General features: G+C 36.2%; 2 long non-coding RNA genes across 18 annotated transcripts in view; one reads left to right on the top strand and one right to left on the bottom strand.

Moving 5' to 3' along the window:
* The window catches only part of LOC140640032 (uncharacterized), a 51,872-nt gene that overhangs the window by 6,108 nt on the left and 19,513 nt on the right, over positions 1–26,251 (top strand). Inside the window, exons 2-4 of the long non-coding RNA XR_012036685.1 lie at positions 11,324–11,407; positions 13,096–13,218; positions 22,577–22,754. This is a non-coding gene — a long non-coding RNA (uncharacterized lncRNA). The remainder of the gene's footprint in view (positions 1–11,323; positions 11,408–13,095; positions 13,219–22,576; positions 22,755–26,251) is intronic.
* LOC140640033 (uncharacterized) overlaps positions 2,244–26,251 on the bottom strand; it is a 170,006-nt gene continuing 145,998 nt past the window's right edge. For 11 of the 17 annotated variants that reach the window (XR_012036689.1, XR_012036690.1, XR_012036695.1 and 8 more), the window contains one exon: positions 14,569–14,889. This is a non-coding gene — a long non-coding RNA (uncharacterized lncRNA). The other 6 variants (XR_012036691.1, XR_012036694.1, XR_012036693.1 and 3 more) reach the window with 6 other exon arrangements.

Genomic DNA, 26,251 nt, shown 5'->3' with positions numbered 1-26,251 from the left:
AAATCACACAAACAGGAAGTGGTAAGTCAGGGATCTATATGGAGGCACTCGGAGCCAGAGGCTAGATGGCTGCACTGTAAGGAGCTGATCTAAACCCTTCATTCACTAGGTCTGTAAGTTACAGGTCACACATATAGGTGATATCTTATTAACGAGGACCCAATATGAGATTAAAATTCAGAGCTCAACTTCCGGGCAGGTACCTGACTCTAGGTTTAGTTTAGATTCTAGTTTGGAAGGAGAGAAGAAAAGAAGGGAGGGTGGGAGGATGAGGAGAAGGAAGGTAGGGATGAAGGAAGGGATGAAGGGATGAAGGAAGGAAGGAGGATCCATAGATCAGTTAATGGTTGATAAATCAAATGATTGGTTAATAGATGGATAGAAAGATTTTATTGACCACTCTCAGTATCTCTACCACAAAGCAGTTCTAGCCTACAGTAGTTAATCAGTTATTGCTCCTTAAGCCATGAAAAAAATATGAAGACAGGCTATTAATACCACCTCTGAGGGTCCTCAAATTTAATGTAACTACACATGATGCTGTTATGTGCCTTCCAGGAGGCCCACAGTTGAAGGAGGGGCAAGAGGTTTGAGAAGGTAAGCTGCCTTTCCAGCACACCCTCAGAGATTCCTTTCCTAAAGAAGAGCTGACTTTTTTTTTTCTCAGTCTAAATTAGCTCACCTATTTTGGTTTTTGTTTCATTTCATGAATTTTTTTTAAAAACTTAAAAATTTGTAAATTTTAAAATATCACTCTCTTTGGATGATTTATGCAGGAAATCAAATCTCTTTGCTTTAGCTCAGTTTGTATTTTCCTCAATTTAATTATCTTAGTCACATGCAGTCCTACTTGCAGACCAGCTCCTGCTGTAGTTTTTAATTAATGAGGTCACAGACAAGAAAGGTCCTTATTGTGCTGTATCATTTTCTGTTAGGTTCTAAGTTCCCCAAACAACACAGATCAGGTTTGAACTCAGCATTTTGGGTTGCATTCCAACTCTTTTTGACAAGTTTTACATTTATTTAGTTATATCTAAAGTGTTTTAGGAAACCAGAAGGAGGTCTCTAGCCACTGGCAGAAATTGTGGAAGCATAATTTACTAAAATATTTACATGTTTTTTTCTCCCTGAATTTTCCCTCCCTCTCAATTTGCTAAGATTACCTGAACATACTGGAAGTCCACCTCAGGAATTTTTGTAATAGGGAAAGCACATGCACTAGAAGCTTTTGGCTTTCACAAAAGCTCAAAACCCATTGATAGGATAATGCAGGGTATCCAAAGAAAGAGGGGAAAGAGAGAAGGTTCTGTTGAGAGCAAGGGAAAGATATACAAGAGAGAACTGGGTATTGGAAAGAGATGAAGGGCTAGGGGTCTGGCACATTTCCCTCTGCTTGCCTATGAGATGGATTTGCAAGGGGACTGGTAACTGACTTCCAAGAAGTGGTACAGGAAAGTGGCCACAAATGAGGGTGGCTGCATGGGACACTGAGGGAAGCAGACCCCAGATTGTGGACCAAAACACCCTCCACTGTCACGACAGGCTTTGGAGATGGTAAAGAGAGAGGGATCTCCCTGCAAGTCCCCTTTTACTCCTACCCCTGGCTCTTACTCCCCACCCCACTCCCATTCTATGGAGAGCCTTCCTACTTACTGGAATCTTGCTCTGCCTTCAAATCTTGCTCTGGTTTGAAAATCTGAAGGGATTACCAAATCCTCTCTTCTTTGGTAAATTTGTTCCATCAGCTCTGGTTCACTTGTTCTGCTCATCCTCAGAACTCTTCCTTACTTACAGACATTTGATGACTTATTGTCCTAAAGTTTTCTCTCATTCATTCATTGAAAAGATATTTATTGTTCTAGGCACTGGGGAGGCTATCATGGACACAGGGAAAATAATCTTGCCCTCATGACACTCACATTCTAGGTGGGAAGAGACAAAACGATAGCTCCTGCTCTTTAGTGTGTGCCAGGCTCTTGACTGAATCTAATTATATGTTATGAGAAGGGAAATGTCATACAACACTTAGGTAGGGATAGCTCTTGGACTACTCTTTTGAGGAGAAATGGTGTATTGCAAACTCCTCAGAATACACTGGAATATCTAGGCCTCCTAGGCAATTAAGGAAAGATGGTCCATATATGTCAGGCAGGATTCTATAAATCTCCAATCTCAAGCACAGTGAGATCTCAGATTTTTTCCATCCTACAATTTGTATTTTATCATTATTATTGCTAAATACATAGAATGTAAATATTGAGTTTGGTGTATTTCCTTTGACCATAGAGCTGAAGAATCCTAGAGTTGTACAATCCTCCTAGTGGTGAGTAAGAAGGCCATTGGTTTCTGAGGTGCTTATAGGGTAGATGACCCTTCTTCATGTACAAGAAATATCTTTCCTGCTTCAGCTTGAATATGTCCTTGGTTAAAGGAACTTTTTATACAGGAGTCAGGAGTTGGCAGATCCATTATGGCTAAATATCTTCCCAGGCCTAAGTGAAGCATTGGTTTGAAAATCTGGTTTTCCTGCCAACAGAAAGATAAAACATGGAAGTAAGGCAAATCATAATTGGGTGGTCTTTTTCCAAATTACTGGCATTGTCAAAAAAAATTTTCCCCATAATACTGGAGGCCAAATATGTCCCTAGAGAGAGGGATTTTGGATCCACAGGGAGTAGTAAAGATAGAACAATAGATTGATGGTTTCTAAGAAAAGCAATTATCTTACATTTGGTATTAGAATCACTTGGTTCAGACCACTACTTATGAACCATTCTTCCTGTTGATGATTATCATTTTGTGAGGCAGAGATCTCAACCATGGAATTAGGAATTGTCTTATTTATTTTTCTTATAATGGTGTGTCAACAGAAAAGAAAGAAAAGTCTGGAAGAAGCAGGGTAGTGGGAAAGAGATATTTGTAATCATTAACATGGTAAAGAAATAATTATGGATCTCAAACAGACCCTAGAGGAATACCAGATGTTACTAGCAATTGAGAGGAAACCTGGGGGCTAGATATGTGAAACAGGATCTATCCTTGCCAATGCCACCCTTTGAGGCTTCAAAGAGGAAAATTAGAGCTTTCAAAGCTTCGCTTGCGAGTTGGCATGTAGTATTTTGTTTTAAAAAAAGAGAAAGGGAAATAATGTATAAAGAGACTCTTTTTTCCTTTGTGCCTGCATTTTATATTATAGGAAGTTTCCTACTCAGAAAATTAAGCTAGGATTGACTTCCCATTTTTAAAAAAGTCAATTGTTTGAGGATATGTGTCAAAAAATGAGATTTTATCATCTCTTGGAAAGCTGATCCAAGACAAACTGTGTCCTTCAGTACAGTTACACACCAGATAAATGGGCCTAGAAGAATGACAAGGATGACCGTCTTATATCATTTCCACTTCAATTTTATTTAATACAAGATGTTTTATGGCCACATTTTGGGGTCCTTGAGCTTCCTTTGGCTACATGTAGATTAAGGGACAAAAATGAAGGGAAGGTGTTTCAGGTTGCCCTTTAAGTAGTATGAATGACAGGGTGGACAGTAGATACAGCAGAGCTCAGCAAATGCTAGCTATTCTGGAATGTGCCATTCCTGTCCTGGCATAATAATGCTGGGTTTTCCTAGGAGATCTTGTCACTCTACCTGCTGGGCAGCAGATGATTTCATAATCTTTGTAGATTGCCTACAGATGCTGCTCCTGTTTCAGCCAAAAGCCATTTTAAGTTTACTATGTTAGTGATTGAAAACTAATTTCTAAAAATTGAACTAGACATAAACAAAAATTAGAACAAGAACAGATGATACTAATTAAAAACAAAATGAGTCACAGGAATAAATCCAGTTTTGTGAGTAGTATTTGGAGACCTAAAATACAAAACAGACTTCAGTTGCTTAGGGAAAAAAAAGGAGTCAAGAGGGAAATTTTTGCCTCACTATAATTATCTACTACTTATGAAACAAATTTCAACCATGATGAGATTACTAACATCCCACAAATAAGGTGAATTCCAGAAAGTCTGGTTAGGGGCACACCTTTCTGTCTCTGAAACACACTATACACTATTTATTTCTATATGCCACCCCAATGCATATTCACAGCAGCAAAGGACTTAGCTAATAAAATAACCAACTGGGTAAATAATCAAATACTTATACGTTACATAGTGTTCTGTAAACCTGTTTCATCATTTGAGATTTATCTCTACCTGGTACCACTTTCTAACTAAACTCTTCCAATCTCCTACTGTATGTTTGTGTAGCAATTTGGATTCTTACCTGGTTATTAATGCTGAGTTTTACCATAGTCTGTAAATTAAGAAATTATATTTCATTTTTAATCTGTCCTTCAAATTAGTATTTGTGACCAGTTAGAGAAAATGTGTAATTTTTTTTTCTTATTTCAAATAGTGTCTCTCAGTGGCTGGTCAACCATCAGTCATGTATAAACCATCAAATTCTTCTTCTGCCTTCTACCAATTATATGCAGCCTCTTTTGATGAAGTTTGCTTTTATGGACAAGTTCCAAAACAAGCACAGAGTAGACTATGTGAACCTGGTTGTATTGCTCATTTCGTAGTGTGGACGTGCTAAAATTAAATAAAATGATGATCACTCCAACGAGTTGGCCAAGGATTAACTTAAGGAACATATCCAGTGAGTATCTTCAAAACAAGTCAGTATTTTCAAAATAGATCAGAATGAGGTCACTTGTCTCCTTCTTCACTCCTTGGTTACCATTTTTTAGCTTTTATCTTAGAAGCCATTTTATTCTGTTTCCATGATTACGCTGTAGGACTTATACTGCCAGTGGGCTAGAACCTTGAGCATGGGGTTATTTGTATGTTACTCACACCTGGTGAGCAAGTAGTGTTCAGGGCAGTTGGCAACAGGTAGGAAAGTATGATGGAAGCTGGGGCAAGCAGAAAGGTTCAAAGTCATCTAGGAGAAATACAAAGACAACTTCTCATGTCTAATAGAATCTTCAACCAATGCTGGTGACAGGCCCTGTGGGAATCTGGGAAGCTGTACCTTTGAGAGCATGCTGCATTGTCTCCTGCTATGTGTAACCATCTCCACACAGTTTTGTAAACATTGGCATTAAAAACACTTTGCATGTTTTAATTGGGTCTGTTGGAATTTTCCTGTTAATCCATCCTTCATCCATTTGTGACAACTACATGTCTGAAGAGCTCATGGGTTTGAATTGCAGGGAATCCAGGGTTTCTATGTTCTTCAATTCTTATGTAAATATTAAGGATTTCTAAGAATTAGGAGATGATGATTTCAAAATCCTCTGACATAATAAAAAGAACATGCAAACTAAAGAGTAACTTTCTATCCTAGTACCCAGGGAAAATCCCAGAGCATTTGAGATTGTATGAGATAATCTATTTAGTTGTATATTAGGCTGTGCTTCTATATCTTGTGGTTTGGCTCTCAGTTCTAAAGTATAATTGAGTTGACTTATACTTGTATATGCCATATTGATAATTAGAGGCAATATACTTTGTTAATAAATGTCAATAAAAACAAGACCATAATGTACCATAATATGATACCTAAAAGTCTCTGCATGATTAGGATAATATTGTTGAATTGGAACAAACAATTCTAGGCCTAGAAGACCTTGTTACATTGTCATTTCTTTCCAGAAGTATGGGAGAAGTAAGGTGACCCCATAAGTTACTGGAAACTGGGTAAACATTGTGTTGACTTTCAGAACTTACCACTGTCTAAATTCTAGTCTACTACAAGTATAGAATGAATATGTTTATTTTAGTATTCCTTTATGCTCCAAATAAAGCTACTATAGTCTGACCTCTTGTGCCAATGGAATCCAACTATTATCTAGCACTTAGAACATGTAAGATTTGTTAATTAGCCCTTAGAATTGCGCAGTAAAATGAAGTCTGTGGTGACATGGAGCAAGTATCTGCAAAGCAAATATGCTAATAGGCTTCCTTATTAGGTTCAGTTACATGAATAGAACAATCGAAGTTTTAGGATCTTTTTTAAAAAAAGTTAAATTGCTTGGGAGTGCTTCAGATATGCATTTGGCTAACTTGATGATTACTATGACTTCCTTTTTCAGTGAACCAAATTTGTGTTTGGTACAAGCCTGTGGTTGGTTGGTTGGTTGGTTTTTGGCCTCTGGTTTTTAATCTTACAGATTTTCTGAAATTGGGGGCCACTTGGCTTGGGAGTAGGGATGAGTAAAGTTTTAGGGAAGAAAACCTGCCTGGTTTCAATCAGAACAGCTTTGGTTTTTCTCATGTACTGGAGTTCCATGCAAAGTTTTCTGGGGGGTGGGGAATTTTCAGTACTGAAAACCGTTTATAGAGAGCACTGTGCTAAAAAACCTATGTAGTTAAAGCATTATGAAATGTATTCTTGAAGAGGGAGTCAGTACTTCTTAAGGCACTTTGAGATGAACCAAAGTTAGCAATGTGTATAACCAAGGAGTACAAGCTGAATGACAGCAGCGATGGTTGGGAAAGCAGTCCCTAGGTGGAGAAATCTTCCCCTGTTATGCATTGGAAATCAACATGGAAGTCTTTATTTAACTCCCAGATTACATCTAAACTGTACGTTGGCAATGGTCATGCTTGAAAGTCATTTCTAAGGTTACTGCAGTGTTTCATTTGAAATCAGCTAATATGTGATATAAAACCTGAAGAACTCTCTATGGTTAAGTCTACTATTAGATTTATGCTAGAATCCCAATTTATTTGACCTATAGATTACAATTCCATGAATTACTGTTCTCTCTCTCTCTCTTTAAAGATTTATTTATTTATTCATGAAAGACACAGAGAGAGAGGCAGAGACACAGGCAGAGGGAGAAGCAGGCTCCATGCAAGGAGCCTGATGCAGGACTCGATCCTGAATCCTGGGATCACGACCTGAGCCGAAGGCAGCCCCTCAACCACTGAGCCACCCAGGCATCCTGAATTACTGCTCTTTAAAAGGGTTTTATCTTAGTGAAAGAAAGTATTGTTATTTGCAGATGAAATGATATTATATATAGAAAATCTTAAAGACTCCACCAAAAAACTACTAGAATAAATGATCTTGGTAAAGTTGTAGGATACAAAATTAATATTCAGAAATTGGTAGCATTTTTATATACTAATAACAAAGTAGCAGAAAGAGAAATTAACACAAGAGCTCCATTCACAATTGTACCAAAAGGAATGAAATACCTAGGAATAAACATAGCCAAAGAAATGAAAGATTTGGACTGTGAAAACTATGAAACATTGGTGAAAGAAACAGCACAAAGAAATGGAAAGATATTCCATGCTTGTAGATTGGAAGAACAAATATTGTTAAAATGTCCATACTACCCAAAACAATGTATAGATATAATGCAATCCCTATCAAAATACCAACGGCATTTTTTTTCACAAAACTAGAAGAAATCATACTAGAATGTGCATGGAACCACAGAAGACCACAAATAGACAAAGCAATCTTGATAAACAAAAACAAAAAATTGTGGAGGCACCACAATTCCAGATTTCAAGATATACTATAAAGCTGTTATAATCAAAACAGTATGATATGAGCACAAAAAGAGACACATAGATCAATGGAACAGAATAGAAAACTCAGAAATGAACCCATGCTAATATGGTCAATTAATCTACAACAAAGGAGACAAGAATATACAATGGGGAAAAGATAATCTCTTCAATGGTACTGGGAAAATTGGATAGCAACATTAAAAAAATGAAACTGGACCACTTTCTTAAGCCATACACAAAAATAAACTCAAAATGGATTAAAGATCTAAATGTGAGACCTGAAACCATAAAAATCCTAGAAGAGAACACAGGCAGTAATTTCTCTAATGTTGGCTATAGCAACATTTTTCTAGAGGTCTCTTAAGGCAAGGGAAACAAAAGTAAAATTAAACTCTTGGGGCTACATCAAAATAAAAAGATTTTTGTACAGTGAAGGAAACCATCAAAAAAAAAAAAAAACAAAAAGGCAACCTACTAAAGGGAAAAGATATTTGCAAATGATATATCCAATAAGGAGTTAATATCCAAAATAAAGGACTTCTATAACTCAACACTAAAAAACAATCCAATTAAATATGGGCAGAGGACTTGAATAGACATTTTCTAAAGAAGACATACAGATGGCTAACAGATACATGAAAAGATGCTCAAAATCAGTAATCATTAGGAAAATGCAAATCAAACCACAATGAGATGTCACCTGACATCTGTCAGAATAGTTAAAATTGAAAAGACAAATAACAAGTGTCAACAAGGAGGTGGGGAATAAGAACTCTCACACACTATTGGTGGGAATGTAAACTGGTGTAGTCACTGTGAAAAACAGTATAGAGGTTCCTCAAAAATTTTTTAAAAAAATTCATTACTGGACATTTACCCAAAGAAAACAAAAAAGTTAATTTGAAAAGACATATATACCCTTACGTTTATTGTAGTATTATTTATAATAGCCAAGATATGGAAGCAACTTAAGTGTCCAGCCAAAAAAAGATGAGATCATGCCATTTCCAAAAACATGGATATATCTAGAGGGTATTATGCTAAGTGAAATAAATTAGATTGAGAAAGACAATAAATTAGATTGAGAAAGACAAATACCATACAATTTATTCATACGTGGAATCTAAAAACACACAAATGAGTAAACAAAGAAAAAGCAGAATCAGACCTATAAACACAGAGAACAAATGGATGGTTGTCATAGGGGAGAGAGGTGGAAGGGGGCAAAATGAGTGAAGGGGAGTAAAAGATACAGGTTTCCAGTTATGGAATGAATAAATCATGGGAATAAAAGGCTCACCATAAGGAATATAGTCAATGATATTATAAGACCATATGGTGACAGATGGTAGCCTCACTTGTGGTGAGCATAGCATAATATATAAAGTTGTAGAATCACTATGCTGTACACTTGAAATTAATGAACATTGTGTGTCAACTATACTCAAATAAAGTTTAAAATAATAAAATAGAAAATATCCAACCTTAAACCTTTATGTGCTTTGTTCTCAGATTTGAAAAGAGTAAGCTTGGAGTTGAAAAGGATACTTTAAAAATGGGTTTCTCTCTCTCTCTTTTTTTTTTTTCTGTTCTCATGGATTATTTCAGGGCAAACTTCTAGACCACAAATTAAAAACAAAACAAAACACAAAACAAAACACAAAGCTAAAGCAGCATCTTTGTTTCTTGGGTGATAAGAAGGAACATGCTTCTTTGATCTGTTTCTGTAAAGGAGAATGTTATATGTTCTACAAATAGACTTGTCCAGTAAAGCCCTTTAAAGGAATACATCCTAAAATGTATTTAGAGATGAAAAAAAGATGTATGTACAAGAATGTTACAGCTTTATTTCTAATGAAGGAGAATAGAAAATGACTTAAATATCCAGCAAAAGGAATTCAGTTAAATAAACTATGGTACATTCATATATTGGAATGTTATGCAGCCCTTTAAAATTATAATTTTGAAGACAAATAATTTTAGAAAATTCAGATATGTGTTGAGTATATATTAAAAATTATTATAAAGTTAATTTAGTGCAAATGTTCAGTGTACATAGAATTTAATCTCTATTCAAAATGTATTAGATATAAGCATAAAATGATAAGAAGGAAATTCATATAAATATTAATAATGATTTTCTTTCTGTGTTGGAAGTAATAATAATATAAATACTTTTTCTTTCTGGATCTTCCTTTACTTCATACATTCTTTATTAAGAGAAAACATTATTTTTAGAATAAAAATACCCTAATTATATAGTAAGACATTGTCCAGGCAGAAGCTGACATGCTTTTCTCTGTAAGAAAATATATGGGCAAATAGCTTGAGGTATCTAGTAAGGGGACAAGTAATTTACCTGAGAATTCCCAGAGCATTCGTAGAAGGAGGAAACCTAGACCTCATTCCCTTCTTTCTGGTATTCAAAGTAATTGAAATTTTGGGGTGGGCTGGATAGCTCTGATCATGACCTAATAAAAAAAAGAGGGGAAAAAACTCTTAACACACAGTCATCTCAAGAATAGAAAGAGGATCTCAAAGTAGTTGTCAGAGAAGAATAATGTGTTGGATATGGTAGGAAGAAGATGAAGACGGGAACTTGCCCTGACCCACAGGATGGCTTCTAGCTGTAAAGTAAAAAGAGCATTCCAGGGACATATGGTATTATCACTACAGCTGTCTTTCTGCTAAGAGGAGAAATTCTTTGGGAATTTGGGAAGAAATTCTTTGGGAAGATGTAGAACCATTTAGTTGAAACTTTAAAAAGAGATATGGACTTATTTTGTACCTCCAAGTTGGTAAAATGGGATCTAATAGTTGTCTTTTTTTTTCCCCAAATAAAGGAATAGAATTAGCTAAGAATACATACAGGCAAGATGTTGAGATAAAGTGCTATAAAATGAGATGAAATGGTATATTAAAAGGCAAGAATGATTAAGATTATAAGCAATTATAAAAATAAAACAACCAGATTAAAAATACTATGACTATGTGGATCACAATAAAAATAATTACCTTCAGGAATATTCTAGATAAATATTGTTAATATTTTTTTAAATATCATTTGAAATTCTCCATAAAAATGGTATAATACCATACATAGTTTTTTGCAATTTAACCTAAACATTTAACTGATATATATTTGTACATCAACAAATACAGATCTACATCATTTCTTTCAATGCTTTGAAGGATTCCATTTTATGGTATAGTGATAATTTTTAATATTTTGATTGTGCTGTTGTTCTAACTTAAGGTTTAGGGTTATGATGGTGAACAGGATTCTGTCTGCAAGTGGGAACTTCCTTCTACAGATGGTTTTCCTCTTGTAAAAATACAGCAACCAGGACCATACTCATATTCAGAGCTAAGAGACTAGGAATTCTCATGAATTAAAAGATAATTTTGTGAAGGTCAATAGGACCCAGGCAGAAGAATATTCTAATTTATTAGACTTGTCTCCTTATGTTAGATAAAACAGTTGAGCCAATGTTAGTTTGACCTGCTCTTCTCTTTCTGAGTCTTAAGGTGAAATATAGACCAAAAAGAGATGCTACCTCTGTCTCTTCTGATTAATAGCCTTGAACAGTGATTTAAAAAACCCAAAACACAGTGATAAAAAATAGTGATAAAAAAGTGGCGGACAGAAATCTGGAGAGACACTATAAATACTCTGAGCTCTGGACACACTGAGGCTGTTGCAGTCAGTATTACCTCTATTTTGCCTGAATAAAATCCTGCCCAACCTTTTCCTTCTAGATCATTCTAAGTTGGAAATCTTGTTTACTTATGTAGATGATCTATGAGCCAAGAGGAGTAAAACACATCTATTCTGAAGGGAAATACATCTGGACCAGTGAAAGTCTTACCAGGACAAGGGTGAGATGGTTTGGGGGTCGGATGGGACATGTCACTGGAAAATCGTTATAGCTCTCATTTTGCTCTTATATCCAATAATTAGAATTATTTTTCTTTTTAAATATCTGGTGATAAAAAGAGCTTAAAATAGTTGAACTATTCAGGGGGTCTGAAGAAAATTAAAACAGGCTGGATGCATCATAATTCATTTAGGTAATTCTTTATAGATAGATATTTAGTTTATTTCTGGGTCTTTCTTTTTTTCTCTTTCTTGACTGGTAAGGATTCTTGTACATAAATCCCGTCACATTTATTTGATTATACTTAAGATAATTGCCTTAAAATGCAATTGCTAAGTAAGAGTTTGCAAAACCTTAAAGTTTTTGATCCATATTTTTAAGTTGCTTTCCAAAAAAATAATAATTTATATTCCACAGAAAGTATATGAAAATAGTTGCTTTCTTAATACTGTCACCAACATTATGTGTCGCCATTATATTAAAAATAATATTTTTAAACTGTCTAATTCAAAATGTAAGAAATGGCACATCATGGCTTTGTTTTTACATTACTCTTCAGAATAATCATCATGATCATCATTATTATAGCATTTATTTAGGACTTAACTGTGTGGCCAACTGCTATGGTAATCACACATCTTTTTTTTTTTTTCCTCAGAATAGTGCAATAACATAGATTTGATTAGTTCATCTATTCATTGGCCATCATAATTTTGGAGGCAAATTTCTTTTTTTTATATTGTCAAATATTTAATATAAGTATTATTCTCTAACAAAAACAAATGAAATTTGCTAAACTTAAAATTTCTGCTTATTATTATTGAAAACATTTCCTACTCTAACAGGTTTTTCCTGTTATTTTCTTGGGGGTAAATTTCTGTTCTAGCCTTTGGCGATTTCTCTGTGTAGAAGCACACTTTAAACATTAAAGAAATCAACCTTTTCCTTATAGTCTCCTTTTTTGGGGTTATGTCTTTATTGGCATTTCTTTTTTTTTTTTTTTTTTTAATATTTTATTTATTATTTATTTATTTAAGTCACAGACAGAGAGAGAGAGAGGCAGAGACACAGGCAGAGAGAGAAGCAGGCTCCATGCACCGGGAGCCCGATGTGGGATTCGATCCCGGGTCTCCAGGATCGCGCCCTGGGCCAAAGGCAGGCGCCAAACCGCTGCGCCACCCAGGGATCCCTTTATTGGCATTTCTATAAGTCAAAAGTAATTGACAAATCAGAAAGTGGGAGAAATAGGCTCTTACTGAGATAAAGGTGGTACAAAAATAAATGGGACAAGATGAAGAGATGATTGGAATTAGAAGTATTAATATTAAATACTTTCATATTTTCATATATATTAGTCTCTCTAAGCAACCTCTGGATTTGTAACCATGCTCCAACAGTTAGCCAACTGTACAAACCACTCAAGAAACATTTACTCTTCAATGCCTTTGGATGTGGCCACAGAGCCAAAGGGCAAAGAACTACCTTCCACCACTAAGAGTCATGGACAGTACGTAGTGCTGCTTAGAACTAAATTAGGGACTCACTTCAATACCAGGACAGGAGGTCTTCACTATCCCTGACTGGAAGAACTTGGTTATTACTCTGGAAACAATGACTGTGGTGTATTTCCTCTTTTGTGTTCCAAATCTATCACTGTTGGTGGTAAAAGAGCTTTCTTTTATACTGTAGCTGATCAGACCAAAAAGAGTCCCCTAATGGAGAGAAGTGCCCATCACCAACAGATCCTAGACTTGGAACTTGATAATACAACTGGATGGGACTTTGGCAGTTCCTCCTTCAGGAAAAGGCAAGGTAAGTCATGTCAGTTTTTTTTTTTTTATTAGTTATGTCAGTTAATATTTGGGTGGCAAAAGGGCCAGTCTGTGAGAGAAACTGCTCATTAGCGGTCCTCAATACCTATTCTCTTAGTCCTCTATAATAGACATCTTGAATTTTCACAAAATCTCTGCCTCCCTTGCACCTAGATATGGCCATGAGACTAAGTTCTGGTCAATGATATATAAATGGTAGTGTTATGTACAAATCAGGATTGTGCCTTTAAAGTGGAGGAGGTATGTCCTACTCTTTTTTTTTCCTACCTTGCTTCAACTGTGGATGAGATAGTGAACCATCATGGGCCATGAGAATAAATGGAAGATCTTAGAGATGGTGCAACAACCTAGGAGTCTGGTCCTTGAGTAACATCAAGGAGCAGATGCCTTGAACCAGCATGGCACCATTTGCTTCCAGTATGGTGAGCTACAGAAAAATAAACTTTTAACTAACTTATTTTACTACTTTGGACCCCTGTTAGATATAGCTGAACCTATATTCCAATTTATGTGTGTAAGAATTATACCTTAGTGTATTTTTCCTGGTACGGTTCTGAAATGCATAGGAATTAATTTTTTGCATAAATTTTTTTTGAGAAACCAAGGTACAAGTTAAAGCACAGTTTAATTTATAATAACAGCTTAGATGAACTGACTGGGGATTTATCTTGAAACTGAGAAATGTTAAGTATATCATTTCATTTTTCATGAAAACACAGTTCAAACATCTGTTTGAAAAAATTGTTTTTAATCCTTTTATAAACGGAAGCTTTATATTTTCAAGTATTTTAATTGGTTGCTTAGAAGGTATCTTTTCCAAACAGAAATTTTTGAAGCATAGAGACTTTCAAAGAACATTTAAAAACCCAAATGGTTTACATTAAACCTGAAAATTCAGTGTTCTAAGTTTAGAGTTCTTTTAGAAAGCTCAAGAACTTATTTTTAAAAGCAAACAAACATTAACATGCATATTTGAAAATATAAATTATTAAAAAGCATATTAAAACTAATGTAAACACGGGACTTTTTTCTCTTCATTTCAAAATTTAAAAATCTACCTTTCCTGTCATATTTTGCACAAATTGACAATTCTTCTAACTGTACCTTTAAAGCAGCTGTTTGACATCAGACTGGGCCAGCTTCACATTTTTGTGCCTAAGCACTTTAGCCAATCCTTTAGATTCAGCTGAGATTCCCTACAACTTCTCAGCTAAGATTTTTTCCCAAGGGCTTTGTTATTTTCTCAGACAGTAAAAATAAGAAATTCATTGAATTCCCATTAATTTGCTCCATTGAATCTCAGTTAATCCCTAAAAATGAACAATCAAAATTATCATTGCATACCAATTTTTATTTTTGAGGATTCATTACTATACAACAAATATGCTGAAGTATGGATGGACACCTGTTCATCACAAGGGAATAGAAAAACACAGTCAGACAGATGATTTAAACTAAACTTGAGGTTTTCTTGGCCAGGAGCAGGGTGCAACTGGGGTGTGTGTATGTCACCAATTCAAACCCGGCAGACGATCAAAATGAGACTTCTGTCAAGGATTCTGCGATGTGTAGACAAAGTCCCTCGCTCAGGGACTATTTCTAGTCACTAGGTCCACTTGAGAAGGTGAGTCAGGGCTGGCACACAGGTACACTGGTTTGGAGAATTCAAAAATTCTTGCATTAGTTATTGTGCAAATGTGATTCTAATTCCTAGCCTATTTCACACAGCAGAATTGGCTCTATCTCATTTCACATGATAAGAGGCACTCAACATTTTGCATTTACATCATAACCATCATATTTATCTTTTCCAAGACTGTGTCTAGCAGAAGTGATTATATAAACATGGGCCGTATGATCCTGGACTGGAGTTAGACAGATGACAGACAGCTTGTTACTGAAAGCTTACACTAGAGGGTTTAAAGGACTCTTACTTTAAAGATTGGCATCAGGAGATGCAGCCATGAGAATTCTGTCTTGCTGTCATTTTGTTAGACACAGTGGCTTTGAGTCAACACCCAAGCATGCTTACTGATGCATTTAAATGCAAAAGTAAATATAAAATCAGAACAACTTTTATTACCATTCATCTTCTATTTTACATATCTACAACACTTCTTGTGTCTTATATAGATTGACTACATTTTTAAAAGTCTGCTGAAGATTCTATTTACTAACCAATGCTTTACTGATTAGGCTGTTTCAATTTTTCAGTATCATTACTGAGTGAATAATGCTACTGGTGAAGCTGGAAAAAGAACATCAAATAAAGCCCCAAATCAGCAGAAGGGAAACCTATTGTTTAAGATTAGAGCAGAAATAAATGATACAGAATTCAAAAATGCAGTAGAACAGATCAACAAATCTAGGAGCTGTTCCTTTGAAAGAATCAACAAAATTGATAAACCCCTAGCCAGACTTACTGAAAAGAAAAGAGAAAGAATCCAAATAAATAAAATCACGAATGAAAGAGAGATCACAACCAGCACTGAAGAAATACAATTATAAGACAATATTATGAGCAATTATATGCCAACAAATTGGGCAATCTGAAAGAAATGGATAAATTCTTAGAAACATAAACTACCAAAACTGAAACAAGAAGAAATAGAGAATTTGAACAGACTTGTAACCAACAGAGAAACTGAATCAGTAATCAAAAACCTCCCAACAAACAACAGTCCAGGGCTGGATGGCTTTCCAGGGGAATTCTATCAAACATTTAAAGAAGTGTTAATATCTATTCTTCTGAAACTGTTCCAAATAATGGAAATGGAAGGAAGACTTTCAAACTCATTCTCTAGGGTCAGCATTACCTTTATTCCAAAACCAGACAAAGACCCCACTAAAAAGGAGAATTATAGGCCAATATCCCTTATGAACATGGATGCAAATATTCTCAACAAGATACTAGCAAATAAAATCCCACAGTACTTTGTTTTTTTGTGATTTTATTTTATGATTTTATTTATTTGAGAGAGAGAGAGAGAGAGAGATAATGAGCAGGAGGATGGGGCAAAGGGCAAGGGAGAAGCATGTTCCCTGCTGAGCAGGGAGCTGGATGTGAGGCTTGATCCCAGGACCCTGAGATCATGACCTAAGCAGAAGTCATCCACTTAACCAACTGAACCAAACAGGTGCTCCTCCAATAGAACTTTAAAAGAATTGTTCACAATGATCAAGTGGGATTTATTCCTGGGTTGCAGGGGTCATTCAATACTCATAAATCAATCAACATGATACACCACATTAATAAAATAAAGGATAAGAACCATATGATGATCCTCTCAATAGATGTAGAAAAAGCATTTGACAAAATATAGCATTCTTTTTTTTTTTTAAAGCTTTTATTTATTTATTTGACAGAGAGAGCACAAGCAGGGGGAATGGCAGAGGGAGAGGGAGAAGCAGGCAACAGGGAGCCTGATGTGGGGCTTGATCCCAGGACCCAGGGATCATGACCTGAGCCAAAGGCAGATGCTTAACTGACTGAGCCACCCAGGTGCCCACATAGCATCCTTTCTTGATAAAAACCCTCAAGAAAGTAGGGATAGAAGGAATATATTTTAACATCATAAAGGCTATATACAAAAGACCCACAACTAACATCATCTCAATGGGGAAAAACTGAGAACTTATCCCCAAAGGTCAGGAACATGACAGGGATGCCTACTCTTGCCACTGTTGTTCAACATAGTACTGAAAGTCTTAGGCTTAGCAATCCAACAAAAAGAAATAAAAGGCATCCAAATCAGCAAGGAAGAAGCCAAACTTTCATTCATTGCAGATGACATCAAAACAATAGACTTCACCAAAAAATTGCTACAACTGATATGGGAATCCAGCAAAGTCACAGGATATAAAGTCAACATACAGACATCTGTTGCATTTATATATACATAATGAAGCAGCAGAAATTAAGGAATCAATCTCATCTGCAATGCACCAAAAACCATAAGATACCTAGGAATAAACCTAACCAAAAGATAAAGGATCTGCATACTGAAAACTAGAACACTTATGAAGGAAATTGAACAATACTTAAAGAAATGGAAAAACATTCCATGCTCATAGGTTAGAAGAGCAAATATTGTTAAAAAGTCTATACTACCCCAAACAATCTACACAAACAATGTAATCCCTTTTAAAATAACACCAGAATTTTTCATAGAGCTAGAACAAACAATTCTAAAATTTATATGGAATGAGAAAAGACATTGAATGGCTAAAGGAATGTCGAAAAACAAAAGCAAAGCAGAAGTGTCACAATTCCAGACTTCAAGCTATATTACAAAGCTGTAATAATCAAAAACAGGGTGGTACTGGCACAAAAACAGACTCATAAATCACTGGAACAGGATGGAAGACCCACAAATAGACCTACAACTCTATGGAACTAATCTTTAACAAAGCAGGAAAGAATATCCTGAAAAAAGGCTGTCTAGGGACGCCTGGGTGGCTCAGTGGTTGAGCGTCTGCCTTTGACTCAGGGCCTGGTCTCAGGGTCTGGGATCGAGTCCCACATTGGGCTCCTACAGAGAGCCTGCTTCTCCCTCTGCCTATGTCTTTGCCTCTCTCTCTCTCTCTCTCTCTCAATCTCTGTCTCTCTGTCTCTCATGAATAAATAAAATCTTAAAAAAAAAGAAAGAAAAAAGGCTGTCTCTTCAACTAATGGTACTGGGAAAACTGGACAGTGACATGCAGAAGAATTAAATTGGACCATTTTCTAACACCATATACAAATAAATTCAAAAATGGATAAAAGACCTACATGTAAGACAGGAATCCATCAAAACCCTGAAGAACATAGGCAGTAACCTCTTCTATCTTGGTCTCAGCAACTTCTTATTAGACCTGTTGCTGGCGGCAAGGGTAACAAAAGCAAAAATAAACTATTACAACTTCAAGATAAAAGCTTCTGCACAGTGACGAAATGATCAACAAAACTACAAGGCAGCCTACAGAATGGAGGAAGATATTTGCAAATGACATATCTGATAAAGTTAGTATCCAAACTCTGTAAAGAACTTATCAAACTCAATACCCCCAAAACAAATAATCCAGTTAAGAAATGGGCAGAAAACACGAATAGACACTTTCAAAGATGACATCCAGATGACCAACAGACACATGAAAAGATGCTCAACATCACTCATCCTCAGAGAAATACAAATCAAAACCAGAATGAGGTACCATCTCAACCCTATCAGAATTACTAAAATTAACAACACATGAAATGACAGATGTTGGTGAGGATGTGGAGAAAGGGGGAGACCTCTTATACTTTGGTGAGAATGCAAACTGATGCAGTCACTCTAGGAAATAATATGGGTACTCCTCAAAAAGTTAAAAATAGAACTACCCTACAATGTAGCAATTTCACTGCTAGGTATTTACCCAAAGGATACAAAAGTACAGACTCAAAAGGTACATGCATCCCCATGTTTATAGCAGCATTATCAACAATAGCCAAACTATGGAAAGAAACCAAGTGTCCATCAACTCATGAATGGATAAAGAAGATATGGGAATATATGGGAATATTATTCAGCCATCAAAAAGAATGGCATCTTGCCATTTGCAACAACATGAATGGAACTAGAGTGTATTATGCTAAGTGCAATAAGGAAATGAAAGACAAATAGCATGATTATACTCATACGTGGAATTTAAGAAACAAAACAGGTGAACATAGGGGAAGGAAAGGAAAAATAAAATAAAAATGAGAGGGAGGCAAATCATAAGATGCTCTTAAATATAGAACAAATTGAGGGTTACTGGAGGGGAAATGAAGGCGGGATGGGCTAAATGGATGATGGGTATTAAGGAGCACACTTGGGATGAGCACTGGGTATTATATGTAAGTGAATATGAATCACTAAATTCTACTTGAAACCAATACTACACTATATTTTAACTAACTTGAATTCAAATAAAAACTTAGAAGAAAGAAAAGAAAAGGAAAGTAGAAGTCCTTGGCTTTGAAAAAAAACAAAACAAAAAACAAAGATTAAACAAAACCAAAAAAACAACGCTCCTGGTGAAATCACTCCTTCCCAAGCTTTAACTCTTATCAGGATTTGAGAGATGGCTACAGAAAGGGACTCTACATAGATGCAGATGTGGCACAGAACAACTTCAGGGTTGCAATTTATGCTAGCCTCTGAAAATGCTGCCCTTGGAGTTGGGTCATGCACACCTTTCAGGCTGTATGTGATGGCCCTGGCTATAGAATTCAACATGCTTCAAGGAAGATAAACTACTTGTCAGCTTCTTGGAGAAGACCTCCCCTCCCACCTCTTTAATGTTCTTCATGTGACTCCCATGATTCCCAACAGACTGGTCTCAAGAAGGACATTACAATTAAATTGTTTACTGACTTCCTCTAAAATTGAGAAAGAATAAGAAGATTAGAAAACCTAGAAATCATTAGGATGAATTCCATCATTTGTTGATATCCTAAATCCTTGCACTCCTCCAATTCTGAATCTACAAGAACCTCAGAGTTCATTCCTCATCACTCTGACCCTTACTTGGTAGAATGCCTTACTAAGACCTGATTAGGTACCAGCTAAAGGCAATACCTGGGGCGGGGGGAGGTTACAGTTGCTGTCCAGATGTCGGGGCAATGCTATCAAGTTGAGAACAAGCAATTTATTTGGGAGGTGAATGAGGAAATGCTGGTAAGGGGGTGAGGAAAAGAGACTGAGAAGTGAAAGAAGACCATAAAGGATGCATTTTCTAGTATGTTAATATTGTGGCCAACTGGGGCTCAATCCCACTGAGGATCTTTGTTTTGGAGGCAGTATTGGACATTTGTCAGAGTCCTCTCCGAGGGGTTAGGAAGGTGGAGTTTTTCACTAGTTCCTCAGGTATTTATTTTGTGGCTGCTTTCAGAGATATTAGCCCTTTGACACTTCCGCCTTGTCCTTTGTAATGACTGGTCCTGCTCCCAAAATCAGATAAGACTTTTACTACAGAGAGGTAGGTACTTGGGCAAGTACCAATAATGTCTGCTCCAGAGGTCATCCATGGCTACATTTTTCAGGTATGTGGGCTAATAAATTTCTCATTTTTCTCTAAGAAAATTTTGTTTAAGGAAATTTATATTACTTTTAACCAAATGAATTCTGACTAATCCATATAGCAGACATATATTGCATACCTACATATACTATAAAATTGTGAGAAATACTAAAATGAGTGTGATGCAGGACCCATATCAAACATAATAATTACCATGATTTATAACACTTAGCACTTCTTAATAGTTTTCGTTTGAATTTAGTGGCCATCTGCCATACATTTGGTCTCTATGTTAGTCATTTACATGGTACTAAAAATAGTTACATTTTATTGAGCCCTTAAGTTGAGCCAAGATTTTTAATTGTATTATTTTGTTTAATATGTATATTATTTTATTTGGCAAGGGAGGAATTAAGGTTGCCAAAAACTGACCTTGAGGTGGGGAGATTACTCTGGATTATCAGAGTGGGCACAATATATTCACAAGGGTCATTTTAAGTAAAAAAGGGAGGCAGGAGAGGCAGAGTCAGGGAAATTTGAATATGGACACTGCTGACATTGAAGATGAAGAGGCGCAAGCCAAGGAATGCAGACAGTCTCTACAAATTGGAGAATACATGAAAATGGATAACTCCTTAATGCCTCCAGAAAGAATATAGCCCTGCTGACACCTTCACTTTAGCTCAGTGAGACCCATTTTGAATTTATGACCTCCAGAATTATAACCATAAACTTGTGTTCTAAGCCCTTAAGATTGTGGTAATTTGTTACAGGAGCCATGGGAAATTAATCCATTGTAACCAAGGGTAGGGGGACCATCTGTAGAATTAGCTATTCCCATGGAAATAATCGTGGTGTTGATATGAGATCACATAGAAGGGTTCTACATTACCACTCAGATGCTGAAGGAGTATTGCCTAAGCACACCATGAAACATGCAGATAAGGAAAAAGAATCTATTTAAAGCTAGGACTGCTTAGAGATGTTCTATTTGAGTGGAAGCTTATCCTGGTAAGTTACAGTCTAGTCTTGGGTAAAGACTTCCCAGCAGGTTATTTTCTCCTAATAGCATAATGTTTCTTGACAAATCACTGGGTGCATGTTCCTTTTTTATACTCTTACAATGAATCTAAGAATTTTTTCTTTTTTCCTTATTCATAGAGTACAATAAAAATAAAATTGGATCTGATAAATCCTATTTTACTTGAGTCTCTTTTCTTCTTGAAGTCTAATACTATTCTTTGGACATAGACTAGCAAATAATATACCATGAACCTAGAAAAACATGTTACCACTTTTATTATTTTAATGTAAGTTGAAATATCTGCAAATAGGGAGATTAAACTTATGGTCTTTTGAAGAGTATCTATCATTTCTATATTAGTGCATTTGGTATTTCAAAGTATATATTCCAACTGGTATATTGATTTGAATATATATATATATATATATATATATATTTGAGAAAATGTTTCTAATTATTCTATGGTACTTCCAAAATACATTTTTCTTACCTTGTAAATCAAATAATGAGAAAGTTATTCCACAGTGCCAAGGGCTTGTAGTATAGAGATCTGATTCAATTTCTTTTCATTTTTTAAAAATCTCATTCAGTTTCTGATGGAAGCAGTTGGTTTGATCTGATGGGAATAGCTGCATAAAAATCAAGGCTATCTCTGAATAATTCCTCTGAGAATCAGGACAATCATTTGGCTCTATTGTTAGGTCTCATATTAGAATCAGGTCTCATCAAGATAATGGCTGTTTTTCTACTCAATAGATAGTTTTTATTCCTTCATGCTGAGCAGCATGGAGAAGAATAAGAAATGAGGATTAGAAAAAGACCTCAGGGTAGAAAATCCATCCAAATTCATCTGGATTGGGCAAACTAATAACGCATATTTTTGAACTTATAGAAATATTTACCAAAAATAAGCTATCCTGGATTCATCTGCCTTTAAATGCCGGCATATGAGTGATTAAACAGTGGTATTTGAACAAAGTTCCCTCTTCTACTCTTAAGTTGACTGACATTCCCCAGAAACAAATTCCACCACTCCTATATTTTCACAGACTGGGATACTTTTTGTCAGGATATAATTGGAGTTCAAATTTCATTTTGTCTTGTGTGAATATTTTGGGATTGTTTACTTCTGTGTATTTGTTTAAATATAAGATTTTTGTTTGTTTGTTTATGGGGAAGAGACCTTTCTTATTTGTTTTTAGTTTTGGGGAGGAGACAAGCCATCTGGCCTCCTATGCCTCTTGTTCCACGTTTCTTTACTTATCTAACAGGGATGGTTGCTTTCCAGTCTATAGATACATACAATTGATTGCTTTTGTGGGCTACCACTTGATGGGAGTGAAGATATTTCAAGCTTTGGAAACAGACATTCAGGAGGAGTTGAAAGATTGCTTTTTCAGAGGCCAGAGAAGCTTTAATGAGTACATGCCGACATAACTCCAGAAGAACTTGAAATCTTTTTGCAGGTAAGAGATAAAGAGATTTTGTTTTGAGAGTTATAAATTTGCCAGTTGGGTGAAAGACAGCTATAGATAGGGATGGCTCGGTGGCTCAGCAGTTAAGTGCCTGCCTTCGGCTTGGGGCATAATCCTGGGGTCCTGGGATTAAGTCTCCACATTGGGCTCCCTGCATGGAGCCTGCTTCTCCCTCTGCCTAGGTCTCTGCCTCTCTCTCTCTCTCTATGTCTCTCATGAATAAATAAAATCTTTTTTTAAAAAAAGACAACTATAGATAGAAGATTTTACAGAATGCCTTCCTGTGTGTTTTACCTAAACTTGCATAAATAATAGCAATAGTTTAGTGTCATCTGAAGAGAGAGGGAAAAGAGATAAGCCCTTCCAGTGATGGGAAACAGTAAGAGAAGGCAAAGGGATAAGATAGGTACAGGCAAGAGGAATAATTACAGAGCAGATGCAGCAAGGGCATAGGAACTCTGAAAGATACTGAGAGTCAGGGAAGAGGTAACTAGCATTGGACTAACACTTCCACTGACAACAATTATAAGGCAAAACAAACAAACAAAAAACAAAACAACTGAAAACACACAGGAGTATAAGCAAAGAAGGTAGGATCCATAAAGGGAAGGACCATTTAAAGCAAGCACGTGAGCCAAGTTCCACATTTCCTCATCTTTTGGTCTGTGAGTGACTTTCCAGTTAACTTGGTGAGAAGCACTGAAGTCCTAGCATAAAGCTGAAGCTTTACGAAGTTGGAGTAACAAGTCAGAACGTGGAGTTCTAACACTGGTTGCAATTTGAAAAGAAAATCCCAGAGAGGAGGAATCCTCAAAGTGAGAACCCATAAATGCCAAATCTGCCATGAATTCCTCTCGGGCTGTTGTCTGACTCCTTAGTCATCCACGTGTAGAGTGAGACCTCAGAAAAACAAATGAAAGCAGCATCTGTGATTCTAAAGAGTAGAGACTTTAGCAGCCATCAGTTGCTGAGGAGATGGAAATTAGAGTTCAAGCCTCACCAGGTTAGAGGGGATTTGTAAATACCCTGAGTTCTCTGTTGAGATCCCAGAAACACCACATCCTAGAAGTAAAACTGAAAATACAGCAAGCTCTAACAAAGGATAAAATTAACTCTCACCAGGATTAAAGTGATTTGCTGGTATTCCATCTGACTGCCAACTAAAACCCCAAGCCCTCTTTTTTTAAGGAAGAAAACAACATCCAGAGTCTTTACAAATTTTCATATACAATGGCCAGCATCCAATTAGAAATTAGAATATGATTAAAAATAGGAACAATTGGTGGGAATGTAAGCTGATACAGCCACTCTGGAAAATAGTATGGAGGTTCTCCAGAAAGTTAAAAATAGAGCTATCCTACAATCCAGCAATTGCACAACTGAGTATTTACTCCAAAGATACAAATGTAGTGATCTGAAGGGGCACCAGCACCCCAATGTTTATAGCAGCAATGTCCACAATAGCCAACTATGAAAAGAGCGCAGATGTCCATTGACAGATGAATGGGTAAAGAAGACGTAATATATATTGATACATAATATATATGCATATATATATATATAATGGAATATTACTCAGCCATCAACAATGGGTGTGGAACTAGAGTGAAGTGAAATAAAATAGGTCATTTGCGAAGTGAAATAGGTTAATCAGAGAAAGACTATTTTTAGTTTAATTTAGTTTTATTTTTTATTTTTATTTATTTTTATTTTTATTTTTATTTTTTTTAGTTTTATTTTTTAAATTAGAATGCCAAGTATTTAAATTATTATAGCATGGAACTTTGTCTCCATAAGTCACAACCTGCAAATTCAGAACCTGCTTTTATTTTTAAGATGACATTTCACCAATACATGCAGTTTTCCCTTTATTTGTGCTTTTAGATCATTTTTGTCTTCCACAACAGATTCGATGTGCCTTTTCTCTTTAGTGGGTGGTCTTGGCAATGGAATTTCCATTTAGTCTTCCAACATACTAGTGAGATAAGTAACAAAGCAAGGACTGGTCAGACTTTCCGGAACTCCTGATAGAACTAAGATGTCTACAAGTTTCTCTGGAATTCAGCTAGAACTTGGCTAGAGAATTTTGTGATTTTAATACAAAAAGTTACCATAGGTTTCTGCTGAATTTTAGACAATTCTATGATATTTTAATTTCAACTAAGAGTGATTGGGTTTTACAAAAAGAATCAACATAACTTAAGAGAGCCATTACCAAAGACCCTCAGGAGATTCCTGGGAAATACCAGTTTAGACTGCCAGAGGCCTCTGGCACTGCTGTGGAAATTTTCTTCTCTTGAGACAAAGATGGTTAATAGGTTGTGACTGTTATTCTCAGTTTGGCATGCTCAGATATATTTCCTTCACTAAAAATAGGATACATATTCACATGTATGGAGAATGTGATGCCTGCAAATTCTGTTGAACAATATCTGTTTAAAAACCATTCTCACTTGCTTATTATATTTCAATAAAACAATTGAGAGAATCTTGGACTTTTAGGGGCCCACATGAGGTCCAACTGTTGGGATTGGAAGTCATCATGACCCATGGTTTCAGCCCTGAGGATAATAACAACAGGGGTCTGAATGATCACCTCCTTTGGCGTGTGGCCTGGTAGTGTTCACAGAAGTCCAGGTGATTGGTGGACGTAGAGGCAAGATGGAATCACTCACACCAAAAAGGGCCAATAAGCAGCCAAAGGCACTGCTGCTAAGATTAGTTATTGCTGAAACCAGCACAGGCTGCTGACACCCAGGACTGAAAACCAGCAGAATTAGAAGAGGCCTGCAAAGGCCCAAGACTGATTAAGCAGCTTTCAAAAGGGATAACTTTTGCAGCAAACTGTCAGACTCTCCAGACGCTGACCCTTCCATGTCTAACTGCATCAGAAAGGCAACTGCCGACTACGGCTCTGTCTGACTGATCTCTGGACATGACAGAGATCCTCTAGGGCTTGAACATAATAAGCAGCCTGTTCAAAGAGCTGACCCAGGTTGGACCGATTCCTCATCTCACCCATTCACTCCTGCACTGACTCTGCTTTTGGTTCAAAAATTTCTTACCCCTTGTTGTATCTTGTTTGTTGTGACCTTGTATTATGCTTTGCTATGTGTGATGCACAGGAAGCTAAGTTAAATGTGGAGTGAAATGTCGTTGGATTTGGAATCCTGAACCTGCTTTACTATTACATCAACACTTGCTTTATGACTGAATGAAGCTGACATTGTAGAAAGACACAACTCACGTACGGACCATCATAGACTGTTTGTAACAGTGGTCATGAATTTTGTCATCTGATTCCTAAGCCACTCCAGTTCTGGGCCACAATAGATGAATAATTTTAACTTCAGGCAGTCCAACTGCATTTATTGGTTCTGTGTAACAGGGAGTTAAGAGAGGTGAAACCACTCTTAAGGTGGTTTATCTATCTAGAGATGGAAACTCTATCATTTGATATTCTGATATTTTCATCTTGTTGAGACAGA

This window comes from Canis lupus, chromosome 9, assembly GCF_048164855.1.
Source record: "Canis lupus baileyi chromosome 9, mCanLup2.hap1, whole genome shotgun sequence".
In the NCBI taxonomy this organism is placed as follows: domain Eukaryota; kingdom Metazoa; phylum Chordata; class Mammalia; order Carnivora; family Canidae; genus Canis; species Canis lupus.
The sequence above is the reverse complement of the archived record's forward strand: the minus strand, read 5'-3'. Positions and strand labels throughout refer to the sequence as shown.